Source organism: Panthera onca, chromosome F2, assembly GCF_046562875.1.
Source record: "Panthera onca isolate mPanOnc1 chromosome F2, mPanOnc1 haplotype 2, whole genome shotgun sequence".
Classification (NCBI taxonomy): Eukaryota; Metazoa; Chordata; class Mammalia; order Carnivora; family Felidae; genus Panthera; species Panthera onca.
The window spans coordinates 28,333,243-28,354,305 of NC_138356.1; the positions used below are offsets into that span (position 1 = coordinate 28,333,243).

General features: G+C 36.4%; 1 protein-coding gene and 1 long non-coding RNA gene across 2 annotated transcripts in view; one reads left to right on the plus strand and one right to left on the minus strand.

Moving 5' to 3' along the window:
- Positions 1–21,063, plus strand: part of LOC132664216 (uncharacterized) — a 493,245-nt gene that overhangs the window by 251,253 nt on the left and 220,929 nt on the right. The window lies entirely within an intron of this gene.
- Positions 838–20,473, minus strand: LOC132664217 (uncharacterized). The gene is made up of 3 exons (XR_009603522.2): positions 20,372–20,473; positions 1,598–1,685; positions 838–933 (listed from the first exon to the last, which is right to left on the minus strand). It is a non-coding gene; the product is annotated as an uncharacterized LOC132664217 (long non-coding RNA).

The following is a 21,063-nucleotide window of genomic DNA, read 5'->3' on the forward strand; positions in this document are numbered from 1 at the left end:
GAATTCTTGAAATGGAAATTACCCAAATCTCAAAAGTAAATTATAATCCATAATTTGTTGTAATTGTTTTTAAAATAGTCTTTACAGCATGACATTTCAAGTATTGGCTGAAATTTCAACCATGTAACTTCCACTAAAGGAAATTAATTGAATTGATATTTCCCAAACTAGTGTCTTAGAAATGTCTAGTCTGATTTTTGAGGTCAGAAGCTGAGATGCTTATAATATCTTACTTTTCTTTATTTCTTTGTCAAAACAAGAGCACTAGAAAAAGAGGATTTGTTTTTCTTACTAGATGGAAAGTAATCATATGGAGGAAGGAATGGGAGAAAGATAATTAAAGCTTCATGGTAGTCCCCCGCCCCCATCACTCTGCCTCTTTCATGTACCTATCCAAATCCAAAGAAACAAAGTTCCCATGGGTAAATGCATGTGAAGAAAGAAAAAAAAATCAGGTTCTGAAGTGGCAGGGTCCTAGGCATTTAATACTTTTCATTTACTGCCTCTTATGTATTAAAAAAGATCTACACTTATGCTCTACATTTAGAGTTTATACCTTTCTCTTCTCTTGAAATTTTGTTAATTAGCCTCACCGTTTTAGCAGTAGTCATTGTATCTTTTTGTAACATTCTCCTGACATGTAATCAGTCAATGATAACAACTTTTATACATTTTAAAAGCAAGGACAAATAACTACCACCTATCATATAGCATAGTGGTATTGGTCAAATGAAAAGAGGCAGGTGATAAAGATATTTTGTAAACTACTTACAGTTTTGTAAACTACTGTCATTATCAAATGCTGATGTTTCAAAGATGCTTTGAATAACAATCAAGCAGCCAATATAAACATTGCTTGTCTAATGTTTATTTTACTTATTTTGATTATGTCCTCAAAAAATCCAGTTGAATTATTTCTTAGAATATAATCATCTGAAAAGCAAAAGAACAATGTACTGTGGTCACTATAGTCCAAAACAAAGCACCTTTAATTATATAGACTTGTAATAAATACTTTCATCCATTCCAAGATGCCTAAAATTCTTCTGCACATAATCTGTAGTTAATAGAAATATCTGTCTTTTACTTATTCCTCATTTTTATTCATTCAAATGAGAGACAGATAATTTTGTGATATCAAGGTGAAAGTGTGAAGTAAAGTGTTAGATTCCTATGACTTTTCTTTGTATTCTAGATTGTGTGTGTGTGTGTGTGTGTGTGTGTGTGTGTGTGTGTGCATACACATGCATATATAATTTCTAGGACATATATTTAAGACATGTTGTGGTTGTTTGTAGGATACAGTTAGCAACTTGGATTTTATTCCATTGGCAGTGAAAGCCACTAAAGGGTTTTCAGAAGGGGCATTTTTAGATCTGATTTAATGTTTAAGAGATCATTCTGCTTACTATGGAGAATGTATTTTATACGAACAAATATGGGAATAGAGAAAAATATTTAGGAAGCAAATATAACAATTCAAGAGATTAATGCTGTGGCATGGTATAAATACCTAGAAAAGGAGCTGGAATGACAGTATATGGATGTATCAGATCTATTTTTGAAGTAGAGTAAACAGAACTTGCGGATTGCTTACAGATTTGAGCTTAACTGGAATAACAGGGCATTAACAACATTTTTCTTCGGCTTATGTAAAAATCCATTGATGATCACAGACTTTAGTCCTGAAATTAGAAAAGTCAACTTTTTCAGCAACTTCTACGCAAGGTAGCAAAACTTGAAATTAGATTTGCATTCTTCTTGCAATTGTATGAAAAAGAACTTGTTTTCATGAGCTCATTAATCCCTGAGGGTCCCTGAAATTCTTTCAGAGGAATCCACACAAAGAAACAATTATTTTCATTATAACGCTAAGATTTTACTTGCCTTTTTAACTCGTGACATTTACATTGATGGTACAAAAGCAATGGTGGATAAAATTACCATTGTCTTAGCTCAAATCAAGATAGTGGCACCAAAATGTGTTAGTAGTTATTGCATTCTTCACCATCAAATTGAATTAAAAAATGGTGAGTTTTGCTTAAGAATATCTTTGATGAATGAGAGAATTGATAACTTTATTAGATTGCTCCTTTGCACACCGTCTTTATATTATCTATGAAGAAATGGGGAGTATGCAAAATGTCACTTCTGCGGTATATTGAAGTTTGTTGGTTGTCTACATGAAAAGTATTTGTCTACCTGAAAAGTGTGGTTCGTTGAATCGCTACCTAAACCAGATGCTTTTACCATAGAACACCACGTCTATTTTAAAACTGTAACAGACAAACCATGATTATATAGACTTGGGTATTTGGCAGCAATAAATAAAGTGAGCCTTTTATTTCAAAGAAAACAACTGACAGTGTTTGTTGTTGGTGATAAAATTCATTCTTGCCTTTGGAAAATTTATATCTACCACCATTAGTTTGACATCTTGTAAATAACTGAAGACCTTTGTTGAGATCATTGGTGAAATTAACAAACATGATAGTTTTATATTGTATGATATTATATATCAACATCTGGAAGATCTTCATGGCTGGGTGAATGAAAGTTTTCAAAATTATAAATGCAAAATCATACAAGGATAAAAGATCTTTTCAATATACAATATAGAACAATGGATTTTTAATATATTTTTTTTAATTTTTTAACGTTTATTTATTTTTGAGACAGAGAGAGACAGAGCATGAACAGGGGAGGGTCACAGAGAGGGAGACACAGAATCTGAAACAGGCTCCAGGCTCTGAGCTGTCAGCACAGAGCCCAACGCGGGGCTCGAACTCACGGACCGTGAAATCATGACCTGAGCCGAAGTCGGCCACTTAACCGACTGAGCCACCCAGGCGCCCCTAGAACAATGGATTTTAATGTAACAGTACAAAAGGTACTGATCTGGATTCAAATTTCACATTGCAATAAGCTATTAAGAAACTAACATTTGCTGAGTTTGATGTAGTATAAAACAATAGTCATAGGTTTCTCAAAAGTCTATGAAAATATTTCTCCTTTTCTAATTAGTATATTTGTGGAGCTTCATGTTCTTTGTATTCTTTAACTCAAACAGCATATCAAAACAGATTGAATTCAGAAATAGATGAAAAACTCCAGATTATTATATTTATTTCATACCTGGTAAGCCACACATTGCAGAGATTTGTAAAACTAAAAATCATGACCCTTTTCTCATTAAGTTGGTTTGCTTTGGAAAATGTACTTGTTTTACATAATAATATGCAATTTATGATAACATGCAATAGGTTTATTGTTAGTATTTAAAATTATTAATTAATAGGGGTGGCTGGGTGGCTCAGTTAGTTAAGCATCTAACTCTTGATTTCAGCTCAGGTCATGATCTCACTGTTCCTGAGATCAAGTCTGCATCTGTCTCTGCACTAACAGCATGAAGGCTGGTTGGGGATCTCTCTCCCCCTCTCTTTCTGCCCTCCCCCCACTTCCACACGCATGCTCTTTCTCTCTCTGTCTCAAATTAAATAAACATTTTTGTAAAAAAATAAATAAATTATTTAGTAATACACTTAAACTTTTTCTCACTTTTAATTTCTAACACAGTGCATATTAGAGATGGCATACCTATAGTTATAACCTGCATAACAAAAGAATTATTCAATAATTCCAAGTACTGTAATGCGATACTGAAACCAAAAGATTTGAGAATTGCTTTATTGATTAGCACATGCTAAATACCTTCTATTCATTGGGCTGCTTATCAGGGATATGAAGATAAAAATACTGTGATGTAGGACTCCAAAGAGTCTTTAGTCAAGAGGAGTGGAGAGATATAACTACAGAAATTCAGTGCAATGTGATAAGATGCTTCTAAATCTGGTTGAATCCAACAAATAATTTATGGAACATCTATCAGATGTCTTTAAATAAAATAAAAATATTTATTTTAATTATTGTTTCTCTACCATTTTCACCAGTGATGCCAACATTTTTGGCCACTAATTATTGGTTAAATTGGATTCTTATTTTAATTGATTTACTTAGAATGAAAAGCATAATAATATTTACGATAGTTAAAAATTGAAAAAGTGCAAAAAATAAAAATAATTTGATTTTGCAGCAATTTAGTTTCTGATACATATTTGTTTATTTTTACTATGGTATTATTTCTTCTTGTTGTGGTAGTATTTCTATTTTGTTCTTTCAAGTTTTTATTTAAATCCAAATTAGTTAACATATGGTGCAATATTAGTTTCAGGAGTAGAATTTAGTAATTCATCACTTACATATAATACCCACTACTCATCACAAGTGCCCTTCTTAATACCCATCACCAATTTATCCCATCCCTCACCCATCACCCCTCCAGCTACCCTCAATTTGTTCTCTATCATTAAGAGTCTGTTTTATGGTTTTCCTCTCTCTCTTTTTTCCCCTATATTTATCTGTTTCACTTTTTTAAATTGCACCAAGAAGCATAAAATACCTAGGAATAAATCTAACCAAAGATGTAAAAGATCTGTATGCTGAAAACTATAGAAAGCTTATGAAGGTAATTGAAGAAGATATAAAGAAATGGAAAGACATTCCCTGATCATGGATTGGAAGAATAAATATTGTCAAAATGTCAATACTACCCAAACCTATCTACACATTCAATGCAATCTCAATCAAAATTGCACCAGCATTCTTCTCGAAACTAGAACAAGCAATCCTAAAATTCATATGGAACCACAAAAGGCCCCGAATAGCCAAAGTAATTTTGAAGAAGAAGACCAAAGCAGGAGGCATCACAATCCCAGACCTTAGCCTCTACTACAAAGCTGTAATCATCAAGACAGCATGGTATTGGCACAAAAACAGACACATAGACCAATGGAATAGAATAGAAACCCCAGAACTAGACCCACAAACATATGGCCAACTAATCTTTGACAAAGCAGGAAAGAACATCCAATGGAAAAAAGACAGTCTCTATAACAAATGGTGCTGGGAGAGCTAGACAGCAACATGCAAAAGGTTGAAACTAGACCACTTTCTCACACCATTCACAAAAATAAATTCAAAATGGATACAGGACCTGAATGTGAGACAGGAAACCATCAAAACCCTAGAGGAGAAAGCAGGAAAAGACCTCTCTGACCTCAGCCGTAGCAATCTCTTACTCGACACATCCCCAAAGGCAAGGGAATTAAAAGCAAAAATGAATTACTGGGACCTTATGAAGATAAAAAGCTTCTGCACAGCAAAGGAAACAACCAACAAAACTAAAAGGCAACCAACGGAATGGGAAAAGATATTTGCAAATGACATATCAGACAAAGGGCTAGTATCCAAAATCTATAAAGAGCTCACCAAAGTCCACACCCGAAAAACAAATAACCCAGTGAAGAAATGGGCAGAAAACATGAATAGACACTTCTCTAAAGAAGACATCCGGATGGCCAACAGGCACATGAAAAGATGTTCAACGTCGCTCCTTATCAGGGAAATACAAATCAAAACCACACTCAGCTATCACCTCACGCCAGTCAGAGTGGCCAAAATGAACAAATCAGGAGACTATAGATGCTGGAGAGGATGTGGAGAAACGGGAACCCTCTTGCACTGTTGGTGGGAATGCAAATTGGTGCAGCCGCTCTGGAAAGCAGTGTGGAGGTTCCTCAAAAAATTAAAAATAGACCTACCCTATGACCCAGCAATAGCACTGCTAGGAATTTACCCAAGGGATACAGGAGTACTGATGCATAAGGGCACCTGTACCCCAATGTTTATAGTGGCACTCTCAACAATAGCCAAATTATGGAAAGAACCTAAATGTCCATCAACTGATGAATGGATAAAGAAATTGTGGTTTATATACACAATGGAATACTACATGGCAATGAGAAAGAATGAAATATGGCCTTTCGTAGCAACGTGGATGGAACTGGAGAGTGTGATGCTAAGTGAAATAAGCCATACAGAGAAAGACAGATACCATATGTTTTCACTCTTATGTGGATCCTGAGAAACTTAACAGAAACCCATGGGGTAGGGGAAGGAAAAAAAAAAAAGAGGTTAGAGTGGGAGAGAGCCAAAACATAAGAGACTGTTAAAAACTGAGAACAACCTGAGGGTTGATGGGGGGTGGGAGGGAGGGGAGGGTGGGTGATGGGTATTGAGGAGGGCACCTTTTGGGATGAGCACTGGGTGTCGTATGGAAACCAATTGGACAATAAATTTCACATTTGAAAAAAAATAAAATTAAAAATAAATAAATAAAATAAAATAAATTCCACATATGAGTGAAATCATATGGTATTTGTCTTTCTCTGCCTGATTTATTTTGCTTAGCATAATACACTCTACCTCTGTTGTTGCAAATGGCAAGATTCCATTCTTTTTCATGGCTGCATAATATTCCATGGTATGTGTGTTTGTGTGTGTGTGTGTGTGTGTGTGTGTAATGTATTCTTTATTCATCAGTTAGTGAACATTTAGGCTCTTCCCATAATTTGGCTATTGTTGATAATACTATAAAGATCAGGATGTATATCCCTTCAAATCAGTATTTTTGTGTCCTTTGGGTAAATACCTAATAGTTCAATTGCTGAATCTAAGGTAGTTCTGTTTTTAACTTTTTGAGGAACCTCCATACTGTTTTCCCAAGTGTCTGTACCAGTTTGCATTCCCACCAACAGGGAAAGAGGGTTTCCCTTTCTTGGCATCCTCGCCAACATCTGTTCTCTGTTATGTTGTTAATTTTAGCCATTCTGACAGGTGTGAGGTGGTATCTCATTGCAGTTTTAATTGGTATTTCCCTGATAATAAGGGATGTTGAGCATCTTTTCATGTGTCTGTTAGCCATCTGGATTTCTTTCTTTCTTTCTTTCTTTCTTTCCTTCTTTCTTTCTTTCTCTCTCTCTCTCTCTCTCTCTCTCTCTCTCTCTCTCTCTCTCTTTCTCTCTCTCTATTTCTTTTTTTCTTTTAATGTTTATTTTTTAGTTTATTTTTGAGAGAGAAAGAGAGAGAGAGAGAGAGGCATGCAGAGTGTGAGTGAGGGAGGGACAGAGAGAGAGATAGACACGGAATCTGAAGTAGGCTTCAGGCTCTGAGCTGTCAACACAGCCCACACAGGGCTCAAAATCATGAGCCATGAGATCATGACCTGAGCCAAAGTCAGATGCTTAACTGACTGAGCTAACCAGGTGCCCCCATCTAGAAGTCTTCTTTGGAAAAATGTGTATTCATGTCTTATGCCCATTTCTTCATTGGGTTATTTGTTTTTTGGGTATTGAACTTGATAAGTTCTTTATAGATTTTGGATACTAACCCTTCATCTGATATATCATTTGCAAATATCTTCTCCCATTTTGAAGATTGCCTTTTGGTTTTGTTGACTGTTTGCTTTGCTATGCAGGCGCTTTTTGTCTCCAAGTCCCAATAGTTCATGTTTGCTTTTGTTTCCCTTGCCTCTGGAGACATATCTAGTAAGAATTTGCTATAGCTGATGTCAAAGATGTTGCTGCCTATGTCCTCCTCTAGGATTTTTATGGTTTCAAGTCTCACATTTAGGTCTTTCATCCATTTTGAATTTATTTTTGTATATGATATAAGAAAGTAGTTGACTTTCATTCTTTTGCATGTTGCTGTCCAGTTTTCTCAATGCCATTTGTTGAAGAGATTTTTCCATTGGATATTCTTTCCTTCTTTGTCAAAGATTAGTTGACCATATAGTTGTGGGCCCGTTTCTGGGTTTTCTATTCTATTTCATCAATTTATGTGTCTGTTTTTGTGCCAGTACCATACTGTCTTGATGACTACAGCTTTGTGATATAGCTTGAAGTCCAGTATCGTGATGTCTCCAACTTTGTCTTTTTTATTCAAGATCACTTTGGCTATTCGGGGTCTTTCGTGGTTCCATACAAATTTTAGGATTGTTTGTTCTACTTCTGTGAAAAATGCTGGTGGCATTTTGATAGGGTTTACATTAAATGTGAGGATTGGTTTGGGTAGTATAGACATTTTAACAGTATGTGTTCTTTAAATCCATGAGCATGGAATATTTTTCCATTTCTTTATGTCCTCTTCAATTTCTTTCATAAGCTTTCTATAGTTTTCAGAGTACAGATCTTTTACCTTTTGGGTTAGGTTTATTCCTGGGTACCTCATGGTTTTTGGTGCAACTGTAAATGGGATCAATTCTTTGATTTCCCTTTCTGCTGCTTTATAACTGGTGTACAGAAATGCAACAGATTTCTGTATGTTGATTTTATATCCTGTGACTTCACTGAATTCGTGTATCAGTTCTAACAATTTTTTGGTGGTGTTTTTTGGGTTTTCTACATAAAGCATCATGTTGTCTGTGAATTATGGAAGCTTGACTTCTTCCTTGCTGATTTGAATGCCTTTTATTTCTTTTTGTTGTCTGATTTAAGGCTAAGTCTTCCAGTACTACGTTAAATAACAGTGGTGAGATGGGGTGCCTGGGTGGCTCAGTTGGTTGAGCGGCCGACTTCAGCTCAGGTCATGATCTTGCGGTCCGTGAGGACTGTGAGTTCGAGCCCCGCGTCGGGCTCTGTGCTGACAGCTCAGAGCCTGGAGCCTGTTTCAGATTCTGTGTCTCCCTCTCTCTGAACCTCCCCTGTTCATGCTCTGTCCCTTTCTGTCTCAAAAATAAATAAATGTTAAAAAAAAATAATAATAACAGTGGTGAGAGTAGATATCCTTGTCTTGTTCCTGACCTTAGAGGAAAAGCTCTCAGGTTTTCCTCATTGAGGATGAGGGTCTCTCATACATGGCCTTTATGATTTTGAGGGATGTTCCCTCTATCCCTATTTTGCTGAGGGTTTGTTGGGTTTTGTTGTTGTTGTTGTTGTTGTTGAGGGTTTTTTTAATCAAGAATGGATGCTGTACTTTGTCAAATGCTTTTTCTGCATCTCTTGAGAGGATCATATAGTTCTCATCCTTTCTTTTATTAATGTGGTGTGTCACATTGATTGATTTGCAAATATTGAACCACCATCACAGTCCAGGAAAAAATCCCACTTGATCATAGTGAATGATTCTTTTAATAAACTGCTGGATTCGATTTACTGGTATTTTGTCGATAATTTTTGCATCCATGTTCATCAGGAATATTGGCCTGTAGTTCTCTTTTTTTAGTGAGGTCTTTGGTTTTGGAATCAAGGTAATGCTGGCTTCATAGAATGAGTTTGGAAGTTTTCCTTCCATTTCTATTTTTTGGAGCAGCTTGAGACAAATATGTATTAACTTTTCTTTGAATGTTTGGTGGAAATCCCCTAGGAAGCCATCTGGCCTTGGACTTTTGTTTGTTGGGAGATTTTTTATTATTGATTCAATTTCTTATCTGGTTATTGGATCTGTTCAAATTTCCTACTTCTGGGGTGCCTGGGTGGCTCAGTTGGCTGAGCATCAGATTCTTGATTTTGGCTCAGGTCATGATGCCAGGGTCATGGGATTGAGCCCCTGCTGGGATCCACACTGAGTATGGAGTCTGCTCGGGATTCTCTCTCTCTCTCTCTCTCTCTCTTTCTCTCTCACTCTGCCCCTCTCCCCTGCCTGTGCTCTCTCTCTCTCTCTTTCTCTCTGTTTCTGTTTCTCTCTCTCTCACTCAAATAAATTTGGGAAAATGAAAAAAAATTGAAAAGAAAATTTCTACTTCTTCCTGTTTCAGTTTTTGTCATTTAAGGTTTCTAGGAATTTATCTATTTCTTCTAGATTGCCTAATTAGTTGGCATATAATTTTTCATAATATTCTCTTATAATTGTTTGTATTTCTGTGTTTTTTTGTTTTGATCTCTCCTGTCTCATTCGTGATTTTGTCTATTTGAGTCCTCATGTTTGCTATTAATTGTTTTATGTATTTGGGTGCTCTCAAGTGTTATGGTATTATTTCTAATATTTAGACATCTTCAGGTAAGTTTCATTCATATACAAAACAAAACCTTGAATAGAGATGAAGAAAGTAATGATTTTTGCTCACAATTTTTCAAAAGGTAATATATTTCTGTGTTATTTTAACAATGGAATGTGAAATAAAAACGTTTGCTTATTTTTTGTTAATTTGGCATTCTAAAAAATTATGAACTTTATTTGAACTTTCAACTTTTTAAAAATAACTTTGAATGCAATTAGCTAGTGTTAGTCTCTTCAGTATTTATTATATGTATACATATAATAAACATGCATACGGGAAACTATTTAGTTTGTATTCTGTAATGATTTTGTAGTCATATAAAATGGGTCAAGTTTTTGTCATAAGCAAATCTCTCTACCTGTCAAAGGTCAAGTAATCCCATGTGTGAAATCATGGTTAATAGCATATCACTCTAATAAAATTGTTAAAACATTAATGTGAAATAATAGTGCAATGTATTTATCACAATGCCTGGTACATAAAAAGCACTCAGCATCTTAGCAACTGAGTGTGTGTGTGTGTCTGTGTATGTGGTGTATGTATACAGGTGACAGTATACACACACACACACACACACACACACATATATAGTCATACAAACATATACAGATCCAAATATATATATATATATATACACACACACAAATATGACCATATAACTGTATAACAAGTATATATGTATGTATGTATAATAATAGCACATAATAGTGATATATACATCTGCAAAAGTGAAAACTTAATTAGTGACAAGAAATATTCACATTCTTGTAAATTCCAATTAATCCATTGGAAAAAATTTTCCCTTTGAATTATTCACTTTGAAGAGAATCACCTTTAAATTTAGATCATTTTAAAAGATAGTAAAACAAAACAAACCCACAATCCCTGCACTGGCAGAATTTACAATCTAATAGGTAAGACTGATCACTTTAATCATAGTAATCCAGTGGCAGAAATGATAATATAGGACTAACTGGAATGCTTTGAGAGCATATAGAAAGGGACACCTAACAGCAGGGGAATAGGGATAAAGAAGAGATGCTTATTCCAGGGAATAATGCTTATTCTTACTCTCAAAAGATGAAGAGTTGTCAAAAGAAGAAAGAGAGTGGTTTAAGGAATAGCATTCCAGGATAAGAGGGAAAAAAATGCCATAACTTAGAAGTATGATGAATGAGCCAGGTGTGGGCCAGGACCTTGAATCAGCACACTGTAACTAGCACAATGGTTAAGAAAACGAGTTCTGTGAAATGGTGAAAATTTTAAGAAATTCTTGTGCCTGAGCCTAATCCCATAGATTTTGCTTCTGTGGACGGTGTGTGCACACACATATGTGTCCATGTGTGTGCATTTGTTTAAATTCCACAGTAAACATTGCTGCATACCCTAGTGAAGGACTCAGTTGAAGGTAAGTTCATCAGGGATATTGCCCCATAAATATCAGTTTGGGGGCAGCTGAGAGCTACAGATGAGTCTGGGGAAACTGAAAATGGAAGATTGCAGACTGTGATTAGTCTATCATGTAATGAATTAGAACTATATCCTATAGCACGGAGCCACTGAAAGCTTTTAAGGAAGATCATGGCATTGTCTGAATTTGATTTTAAACATATCACTGCGGTAGTAGAAAGCAAGATGAACTTGAATGAGTTAGACTCCTGGCAGAGGCCCAGTAAAGAGACTATTTCAGTATACAGACTAGGAGAAAAAGATTAAGATCCAATCTAGAGTAGTGAGAGTGGGGACAAGTGCGAGGGAAAAGTGAAATTGTCACGAATTGAAGATTGAATAGATATTAAGTACTTAAAAGCAGAAGAAATTGTAAAAATTAACTTGGATATTACATTTTTCTGGTAGTGAAATAATAATAAAACTAATGGTGTTGAGTTCCTGTTTAAGAAGTATCAAGTGGTAAAATAGTGTCTGAAACTGGCTTGCAAGAGATAATACATTTGTTAAAATAAATTTTTTAGTGCTAACACACTATCAAAGAGGTAACTTCTCTGAGGGAAGCTATGATAACGTGGTCTAGATATCTCACTTTCTGAAGATCTGGTTTAGAGGGATGGATATATGATGTAGTCATTGGACTCAAAAAATTAACGTTCAGACACTTTAGCAACTGCTTCATTGCAATCAATTCCTGGCTTGGAGAGGAGATAGTCTCATTTGTCAATTAAAGAAGGATTGATGTGTTTCCAAGAGCCAAAATTGGCCTTCTGTTGCATAAATTAAGGAGCCTGACTTGTAAGGATTATGTTACCTTCACCTAATACAGAATGGAAAGGCACTAGAAATCAGGGACAACATTTTTTTTCTAGAATTCAAAGATACACTTTTTACCTCTCTCTCTCTCTGGATGAGTTTTACTCATCTTTAAGGCTGATGTCAGGTGCTACCTTTTTCAGGAAGCCTTCCTTAATCAGAATTTGTCTCTCGTTTGCATTAGGCACTCCTGATTTGTGTTTCTGTGCTACAGAGGGGATGTCACAGCAAATTACAGTGTTCTCTTTGCTCATGTATCTGCATTACTAAACCATTGAGGGGGTAAGGAATGTCTTCACTAAATGAGTATGAGACTTCATATTCCTGCACAATTAAAGTGGAATGACAATCTTGACCCAAAATGTTTAATAAGGATGTCTCTGCTAAATTTAAAAAAAACCTACTGCAATAAATGTCCAAATGAGAACATTTTAATAGATTCCTATTTAAATAAGAGCACCTATAAATGTTTTTTTCCCTTAAGTCACTGAATGGGTAGTGTGGTTATTTGCTAATGTTCATCTCAATATTTCTATCACACCCCAAGCCTCAAGCATTTTACTTTAGAACTCTAAATTCCTAACATAATTTCCCACCTACAGTACCCTGATCCCCAATTTTTGAGCTACTTCCTCTATTTTTATGGATACAGATCAATTTAGGTAGAAACATTTTGGCCCCTTCAAAAAACGACCACCACTTCATCAATGACAGATAATAGATCCCTTAAATCATGGATTAAACTTTACTGATGCACAATCCCTCCTCAAATTTTCTCTTACCTGTGGCCTATGCTGCTCTTTTCTCTTTTCTAGACCAGCCCCTCTTCCTCACTCACCTTTGCAAGCTTCTGTTTCTCAGCAAATCCCATAAATATCAGTGTACCTCAAATTTTATTCTACTCTCTCTTATTTCACTCTGTTTTTACAGGGTAGTCTCAGCAATTTCCAAGACCTCACTGATTTCCTATATCAATGACTCACATATTTATGTGCATGGTTTATTCAACCACCTGTTGTTCATATCCTCTTGTAGGACCAGAAGCTTAAGATATCAAAAACTAAGCTCATCTTTACCCATTCTTTCTCATCTTTTCAGTGTGTCAGTGAGTCGTGTCAAACATCCAGATACATAAGCCATATTTCATTTCTTCTTTCTCATCCCCACATTCATCCATCTCCTAAGTAAATAAAGCATCCACTTGTTTACATCTCTCCATTCTCACCATCCAGGACACTATTATGTCATCCTCAGATCATTGTTTATAATTGCCTCTGCCTGCTTACTCTCACTCTTCTTTTGTCCTTCTCAAGCATATTCTTTTCACCAAAGCCATGTTGATAATTCTAAAAGGCAAACCTAACACTGCCACTTGCCTGCTTTCAACACCCTATTGTCTCTCCATTGCCATGCAATAAAACCCAAATTCTTTAACAAGATTTAAAGATCCTGTAAAATAAAATACTTGATGTTTTCAATTTCATATTCTACAATTTTCTACCTAACCCTTCATAATCCAGTCTTACTGAAACTTTAAAGGCATCTGAAAGCACCATGTTTGGTTTTCTTTCCAGACCTTCAAACCTATTGGTTCCATTGATACATCTAATCTCAGATGATATGCAGAAGTGTGATTCTAGTGACATGTAGGGAACTATTTATTGGACTTCTAGTATAGTCTATTTGAAGATAAATCTCAATATGAAATCAATACACATCCTGGATTTTTTTAATGTTTATTTCTGAGAGAGAGAGAAAGAGAAAGAGAGAGCAAGCAGGGGAGGGGCAGAGAAAAACAGAGACAGAATCTAAAGTAGGCTCCAGGCTCTGAGATGTCAGCACAGAGCTTAATGCTCAGGAGCCATGAAAGATCATGACCTGAGCTGAAGTCAGATATTTAACTGACTGAAGCACCCAGGTGCCCCACACATTCTGTTTATTTAAAAAAAAAAATGAGAGAGAGAGAGATAGAGAGAGCACATGAGCAGGAGAGAGCGGCAGGGGGACAGAGAGAAAGAATCTAAAGCAGATTCCATGCTTAGCATGGAGCCTGACATGGGAATCCATCCCACAACGCTGGGATCATGACCTGAGATGAAACCAAGAGTTCAACGTGTAACTGACTGAGCCACTCAGGCATTCAGCACAAATTCTGTTTAAATAATTTACCTCTCATCTTGTCCCACGCAACTACTCATTCTTTATATATCAAATTAGGTGTTACTTTATCTCATAATCGATGTGCAGTAAATTAGATATTACCATGATAATCCCTGTAGCACTTTTTAATTTGTGGCATTATCTTATATTCCTTTAAAACTACAGGCTCCCCTGACAGCCAGTAATCTCAGTGAAGATGCAATGATGATGATGACCTTTATTACTGTATCCTCACTACTTATATGTCTGGCACATGTAGAAGCTCAAGGCGTTTTTGTTGTTTTTGCTGTTGAAGGATTGAGAATTAGTTAGGGGGAAAGCTTTTTTCCATTTTCTATGGCCACAGAGGGTTCTTTTTTTTTTTTTTTAATTTTTTTTAACGTTTATTTATTTTTGAGACAGAGAGAGGACAGAGTATGAACGGGGGAGGGTCAGAGAGAGGGAGACACAGAATCGGAAGCAGGCTCCAGGCTCTGAGCTGTCAGCACAGAGCCCAACGCGGGGCTTGAACTCACGGACCGCGAGATCATGACCTGAGCCGAAGTCGGCCGCTTAACCGACTGAGCCACCCAGGCGCCCCTGGCCACAGAGCCACCCAGGCGCCCCTGGCCACAGAGGGTTCTAATGACATGAATCAAAGTAACCACTGGTAGTATATACCAAATCAACCCACCAGCTTTATATTATAATTAGGGAAATTCCTCCAAACCTGGCAACAGGTTGTCTCGGAATTAATTTTTGGTATTTTGTTTTATTTTCTTCTGTGATTCATGGACAGTTTTAAAGGAAGCTGGAAGAAGATATACCTCAAGGAAAGATTACTAAGTGTTATTTTAGTCCAGAAGCCTTCTATCCATTGATGTGTGGGCTTGTGTTTGGGCAATTAACACATTCCTCTCATACTTTGAGTAGAAGTGTGCTGTCACTTTTGCACTAATATATAGGAGCCTCTCTAGTTGCTTGAAAAGTGCTGGAGAAGAGACCTGACAGCTGCACAGGAAAATTACATGTTTATCATTGTGAAGACAGTATTAGCAACCATTCGAGTCAGGGTCACTGAAGGGGGAAAAAAATCATAGCAAGAATTAGGGCTATATAAAATGGAATGAATAAAGGATGTAGCCTGGAAATATTTGATGCCCGATGAGCTAATGATATTGCTAATCTCATTATCAGTTGATAGAACTATTTTTCAGTAAGATTCGAAAAAATACACGAGACTATCAATTTAATGTTCATTAAGAGAACAGACCTATAGATAAATCATTAACAAGATTTAATTTGGGGAAAGTGATCAGATGCAGTATCAGTGAACCCAAGACATGTTAAAATCCAGGTCTTCTATAATTGTGTTTATATTTAAAAAAATCTTCTGATATCTTTAAGGATATAATGAAATGCACTTCAGCTGATTCTGGGATGCAGGAATTTTTCTCATTAACAAAAAAGGGGGGGGGGTGCCTGGGTGACTCAGTTGGTTAAGCATCTGACTTCAGCTCAGGTCATGATCTCACGGTTCATGGTTTCGAGCCTCACATTGGGCTCTGTGTTGACAGCTCAGAGTCTGGAGCCTGCTTCAAATTCTGTGTCTCCCTTTCTCTCTGCCCCTCACCTGCTCTTGCTCTATGTGTGTCTCTCTCTCGTAAATAAATAAACATTAAAAGAAAATTTTAAAAAGGAGATGTCAATGGTCAGATTTTGTAACAAGCCTCCTGTTCTAAATAGTTCCAGATATATAAATCAAGTCTGGATATCATGGGGTTTTCATTTGGAAAGTAGATAAAAGAAGAGAAATATAGTATCTCTGTCTTAATAATTCTCAAGCCAAATTTTTCTTGTTTGTTTTTTAAATGATAAAATGATGATTTTGGAAAGATAAAAAAGAGAAAAAGAGTTTGACATTCCAATAAGAAATGTACTGAAAGTAGGAAGAAGGCATTCTTAAAAATCACATGAGTCTCTTCTAATGTATTTCTTTCTACCAAGCCCTTTAGAATGCTCTATAATTGCCTGATTATTTTTCAAGTTAAAGAAATTATGTTGATGGCAAGCTGTTATACAGGACAGAGCTTTTTTTTTCGAGCTTGTACCAGGCACTGTGTTGATTCTTAGAAGTGCGGAAGTGAACTAAATAAGTAAGTCCATATTCTCATGGAGCTTACAGTATGGTAGAAGATGGATATAAACAATCATATAAAAATAAATATATAATGATTTAAATTGTGATAACGGCTAGGAATTAAAATGCTGAACACTATGAATGCAGCTAACTAGAGAATTGATTTCATCTGGGAAGGTCCGTTTAGGATCTGAAAAATGACAAGGCATGACCCAGTAGCATTCCATTCCCCTAGGGGAAAGGCTGTGAGTTCTTAGGGACCATTGTCAATCCAAGGAAATAAAAGGCAGCCATTGTGGCTGGAATGCAGAGAGAGATGGAAAGGAAGATGTAAGATGAAGAGGCAGGGGTTGCTGGGAGCCAGATCATGCAGAGATTTATGGTCGTTTTATGGGTCAGGTCTTTATCTTAATAATGATGGGAAGCCTTGAAGTACTTAATACTAAAGTAGCACAGTAAGCATATTATGGACACGTAGGGTAGAGTGTGTAAAATTATTTCCAAAAATATTAAGCAATATTCAGAAAAATTCTTCCATTCTTGAATTGTATTGTTTACTTCTCAAATATTTTAATCCAGACGAACCCTAGAGAAACTAGACACAGCATGTGGGAAAAATCCTTCATGTAAACATTTATTGAACAAATATGTTAACAAATATAGATTCAGGACTTTCCAATGATCCTGGGTCCATAAAAAACACAGGCACTTAGGATCAAAGGGTGAGCAAAACAGACAAATCTACTGCTTTCCTAGAGCTCACAGTCTGAAAGAAAAGAAGGGAAAATGTTCTGTAAACTCTTGAACTCGTGGTAACAAGTTTGTACGACCAAAGTAACTGACAAGCTGGACGGTCCTATCTGGCGAGAGTAGGTAACCTAGATGTGGGATCTGTACTTCCTTAATCGTACTTCTTTTCAAAATTCAGCTTAACCACATTGCCCTTTGATTCAGGCATTTGTCAACCATTCTGTTGGGGGTTAGCAATTTTTAGACCATGCTGTATTAACATGTTGATCAGAAAAGTAATGAAACACATCATCTTCATCTTAAAACTTGATGCCAGGGGCTCAGTTGATGGCTCAGTCCGTTAAGCCTCTGCCTTTTGGTTTGGGCGCAGGTCATGATCTCAGTTAGGGGGTTCGAGCCCTACATCAGTCTCTATGCTGACAGCATGGAACCTGCTTCGAATTCTCTCTCTCCCTCTCTCTCTGCCCCTCCCCGACTCGTACTGTCTCTCTCAAAATAAATAAATAAACTTAAAAAAACCCTCAATGCCAGTATAGTCAGGTATTTCTCCAATCTAAGCAGTTCTGTCTTATCTTGGTGTGGGTACTGGAGATTAGAACAGAAATATCACTCCATGCTTTCCCACAATGCAGTCTGAATTTTGAGCCAATTTTATTTATGCTAAAGCAAAATGACAGACAACCTTTAAGAGTATAATCAATCCCTTTTTATATTGAAACAGTGACAAAAACTTGAAGATATACATATAAAAGCTCAACTTTTTTTAAAAAAAGAGAAAAGTCTGGATACTCAAGCCACCATGACTACCATAGAGTAACTTTACATGTGGAGGTAAAAGGTGTTTTTATTTTAAATAGTAATAATTTTGGAGATTCAGACTTATGAATTCAATCTTATGCAATTGTGGTTGCATAATTTTATGCTTGTGGCCACAGATCACACTGACTGATGGTTATATTTCATAATACAAATAGTGAATTTTCTACTAATAACAAGCATAGCATTTATAATTTGTCAAGTGCTTATTATGCATTAGAAACTTTGGATATTATTTTTAGTCTTTTATTATTTTGTCTATCTTAACAAAATAGACATCACGATAGTTTTTTTTGTTGTTGTTGTTGAAGTAATCCCAGAAATACAAGACATGGGGCTGGAATTTGCACACTGGACCTCAAAATTTTCAAAATTGTGTTTTTGTATTTTCAAAAGGAGACTGAGTCTAAGTGAAGATGGTGTTGTTGAAATGGAAGCAGACATTTCATGCAATGGTTTTCACCTCATGTACGGCTGCCTTCCACATGGGCTCTTTAGAATGCTTAGTCAGCCTGTGTGATAGATTGCAAAAATGGCCCAAATTCTGCATCTCCCCTTATATCCATACCCTTTTCCATAGTTTTTGTTTTGTTTTGTTTTGTTTTGTTTTGTTTTTGTAGTGCCTTCTCACTGTGGGCAACGTAGCATACCCTGCTCCTTGACACTCAATCAAAAGTCTGACACAAGCTGAGACTTATAACAGGCTTGCTCTTGGGGCTTGCTTTCTCCTGTGCTTCTGCTCTCACCACGAGAACAGCTCCAACTAGTGTGCTGGAGGATGGAAGACACCCAGAGCAGGCTGAGTCACCACAGTTACTGCAGCTGCCAGCCAGCCAATCCCCAGATATGTCGATGAACCCTGTCAAGATCAGCAAAGCTGCCTGGTCGACCACCAACAGACCAAAGATATGTGAGCAATAAATTCAGTGTCCTGTGTCGCTGAGGTTTTGTGGTCATCTTTAATGCAGCATTATTGTGGCAATCAATAACTAAAACATCTGAAGTCAACATAGGTGTAAGGAGGGTGGTATCTTTAGAAATCATCAACATCATCATTTCTAGCTTTGGCTATTCACGCACATGATTGTCTTAAATGTGTGTCTCCCAGAATCACAGCTTATATCCCCTGCACAAATCCCTCTGATTTCTAGACTTGGATATTGAACCACCAAAAATCTGCATCTGGATGTCTTAGTGGACAACTCTGACTTAACATGTTTCAATCAAAATTCTTCCCTTTCCCTGACTCCCTGCAAAACCACTTTCCTCAGTTTTATACGTTTCAGTAAATGGGACTATCATTGATCTATTTAGTCAGGACAATACTAGTCGCCTTTGACTCCATTTGTACACAATCTGTGTCCAAAACATCAGTAAGTTCTGTCTTTCAGATTAGATACTAAATTCAACACACCTCTATGCTGTCTTCTCTCACCTAAATGACTGCAATAGCATCTGAACTGGTATCTCGGCCTCTGCTCTAGCCTTGATACAATTAATTATCCTCACCACAAATAGATCAATCTTCTTTAAACTGTAAATTGGATCCCATTACTTTATGCTCAAAGCCCTTCATACTCAAAATTCAATGTCCTTAGTGTGGGTTATGCGACATTGCATGTTGTCTTCCCCAATCCCCATCTGTTTTCTTATCTCTACTTTCACATCACTTAACTCCCCTGCTTGCTTATTAGGTGCTAGGAGCCTGGCACTCTTGCTATACGTCAAGGGTATGCGTATCAAGCTTGTTCCCACTTCAGAGCATTTGCATTGCATTTCCTCTTCCTAGAATGAATTTCACTCAGGTATTTGCCTGACACACTCACTTACTTCAATTAAATCTCTGCTCTAATGCCTCTACTACAGAGAAGCATCCTCTGCTGACCTTAATTAAAATAGCAACCCCTACCACATACATACATATATGTGTACATGTATATGCATATATATTTTTTCTTCTTAAACTTCATACTCCGTATCTCACTAGAATGTAAGCATCATGAAGTCAGAGATTTTGTCTTGCTCATGGCTGTAACTCCCAGCCCCAAAATAGTGCACCTTTCAATACAGTTAATAAATAATAACTGAATGAAAGAATGAATGAATGAATGTGTAAATATTATAGAAATAGCCCCAGTAGCTGCTACTCCCCTCTCCATAACAGATGCTAATGTTCATAAAGGCTCTGTATTTTGGTTAATTGTGATGGACTAGTCTAGCTCTTTTCTACCATAACAGAACCAATCCAAGGAATAAATCAAAAATAAAAATAAGATAAACAATTAACTCTAATGGCATCCAGGTTAACTGGATTCATGTTAGGGGCATTGGAGATTAGAGTACACTGTTACAGGGCATGAACCTACCTACATACAATAGGAGTTGCAGATTCAAAGCTGTGGTTCTGCAATGTTTGAGGTTTCCATGGGAACAACACAATTTCGTGTTCTGTTTAGAAGCTTAAAATATGTGGTGGCAAGCAAGCGCTGCTGTTAACATACCACGTGAGGGTGATTCAAAAGATGAAAGCCTATAAAAATTAATGGTCAGAGAAAAATGTGGACTAGTAAATAAACAACCACATTATTAAAAACAGAGGAAATATAATTGGCCACATATGGTCACATTATAACAAGGCAAGAGTCATTGTACTCTTTAAGCCTCTTACATATTTACATCCATACCTTGATGACTCAACAGAGGGAGCAACTGATATGTCAACACCCTTACAGAAATGAAATCTTTCTTTTATGAATACTTTCCATGACATCTAATTAGCTATTAAGAAAATGGCTTAACAGTGAGAACAGGTACCTAAAATAAAACCATCCTAATGAATTACCATCATCACATTTACTTAAAAGTAGAACAGGCTTTGGAAATAATAGACTCTAGGCTAGAGAGGTTTAGAAGCCAGGTAACAATTTAGATGAAATAAAATCGCTGTGCATTTGAATTTCACTTAATTGCATCATCTTCTCAGAATTTTGAAAACAGAAAGAAACAAAGCTTAGTCTCTTTAGAGGCCGTTGTGCGATTTGAAAAAGAAAATGTTAAT